The sequence below is a fragment of the Montipora capricornis genome, chromosome 3 (genome assembly GCF_036669925.1).
Source record: "Montipora capricornis isolate CH-2021 chromosome 3, ASM3666992v2, whole genome shotgun sequence".
Classification (NCBI taxonomy): domain Eukaryota; kingdom Metazoa; phylum Cnidaria; class Anthozoa; order Scleractinia; family Acroporidae; genus Montipora; species Montipora capricornis.
The window spans coordinates 52,368,833-52,371,332 of NC_090885.1; positions in this window are offsets into that span (position 1 = coordinate 52,368,833).

Genomic DNA, 2,500 nt, shown 5'->3' on the forward strand with positions numbered 1-2,500 from the left:
GTGATATCTTTGGTCTGCTTAATGTTTGTTAAAGAGAGTAGTACTTCAGTGCATTCTAGCTCATTAAAAAATGGTAATGGGTCAGTTTTCCTCCAGTTCATTTCCAACACAAAGTCCAAAATCATGTATCTTTAAAAACAGTGTCACTCTGCCATAACAAAGCGTATTGTTTCTGTCTGTATATTCAATTACAGTTGAGTCAGTTTTGCGTGTTTTCGTGCCCAGAGAATAGAACTTCTGTCTGTCATCACTCTCAAATCTGTGAAAAGGTTCAAGTTCATAATCTGTGGGCAACTTGTTTGCCATTACAAAGACCCTTACCAAGGTCTGTATGTTGCTGTCGATGTTTCTTCGTTCTTTTCCACTTAAGTAGCCCCCTTGAATTTTGGCAGACACTTTGTGAGAACGTTTAGAATAACCTGTAAGACTTTGCAACAGCATTTTGCTGTCCTTAGGAATGTCATTATCTTGCGGAACTTCTTTCGCAAAAAATTAGAAAGGCCGAAACAAAGACCAATTGCACATCCAATTTGTTCCATAGCGTGATGCGTTCCATGAACAAGTGGTTTGATAAAGGCATTCATGCTTTCAAAAGCAAAGCAACTGTATGCCCATAGTGGTCCTCGGCGTGAAACATAATGAGCTATATGCTGCAATAAATGGGCATTTATGGTGCATTTTGTTGGCGCATACAGTATTCCCATTAAAAGAACAAAGTCTTCTAGCATGCCGTCTGCCTGTTCGAGATCTGCGCTCGATATTGAATTGGAACACAAGATTCCAATGAAAAATGAAAAATGTACAATGTACAAGGGACTTATGATTTTGCAGAAAACTGGCGAAGAATAATGCAGTAGCCAGTTTTTGAGTTCTGTTGCTTTTCAATGTTTAAGATCTTCTAACGATCTGGGCAATCTCCCTACAATATCTGGCGGCTTTATCAAAAGAAGTTTGCGGGACATAGACGAAGTCTTTGTCCCTATGTAAAAAAATTTCCCCTTGTTTCTATCGGACATTTGTAGATTCATAATATACTTTACAACTCCAAGACAAACGGAGTGCATCCAATCGATTGCAAATGAACGCCCCTTGTCCCTTAACTCCCATGACTGCTTTCTTAATTGTGGCCTTTGTTGCAAATTTAACTTGATCTTCATTGGTCCTTTTCTCGGGGCTTTTTTCAAAAGGCCAGTATCTGTGGATGTTGTTTGGCCCGTAGTAACCTGCGATCAGGCTCTATTTTAGTTTCGTGTGGTACGTGGAGTTGGCAAAATGAAAAATGGAGCCTGACCAAATTCCTCTTCGAAATTCCTCCCGCCCACTTTTTTTGATTGATGGACATGTCCTTCATCGGCCAATCAAATTTACTTCCATTACACCAATACACGCATGGACGGCAGATTCACGCTATTTTGTTTTGACCAGAGTTAATTACCGTGGGAGGAATATTATAAATGAATTTGAAAGCTACCATTGGCTTTAATTTGAGAAAAACACATTTAAAGCATGGGGAATGTTTTCGACGACTATATTGTGGCAAAGGCCGGTGAATATGCAATCTTTTAAGCTTGACATCTTAATTTGTAATTGAGATAACCTAGCATTTTGTCATTGGACGGTTTGGAAATACATTATTCCTTTAACTTGTTTACCCATGAAGGCTTCTTTGGTGATTTTTTCGGGTAATATCTTCAGTTGCAGTGTATTTCTAGAATTGCGCGCAGTAAAATCATGATAAGTTTGGCTGTTAATTTTTTGATGGAGTATGAACAGTAAGATGGACTCGCAAAGTTTCTTTTATTGTTGTACAATTGATCTCTCTGGAAACATGCCATTTTAGTTTCTGGAGTGCAAGTTTTAAATTAAATCAACTCGAGGACTTCGCAAGAGCTCCGCGCAATCACGATGGCATTTTCACTTCTGGCGTTTCAACAGCCAATCAGATCACGAGTTTGGTCGGCCAAATTTTGGTGTCATGGTGTCATGGTGACTTGAAAGCGTGACAGAAAACCGGCGTTACATCCGTCCTATCCCCCACTCAAGAGAGTTTTGTCAAGTTAGCTAATCAGTATGCAAGCCACCGAAATTTGCTCAAATATTGGAACCAAATCTTTCACAGATGGAAGTCAGAACATTTGTAAGGATATAGAAAGTAATTTGCGACCAGTTACTGGCTTCTAAGGCTAAAATTATCGAGAGGTAAGCTTTGCATATTATTTTCATGTGAAATAATTAATTTTGAGTAATCGTGGGTATTATTTACACAAAGATGCCATGCATCTGATTGTTATCTCCTCACATAGCAAATCATTGCAGCTCTCTTATTATAGCTACATTTGTATAAATCATAAAATGATACATTTAAAAGCTACAAAATGAATACGCTGATAATGTAGCATTATTGCACTGCTCAGCACTGGGTGTATTTGGTGTATCAATCAATTTAAAAACTACATGGCATTGGCACTGATTAATGGCATTTCATTCTAAACTTTTTTTT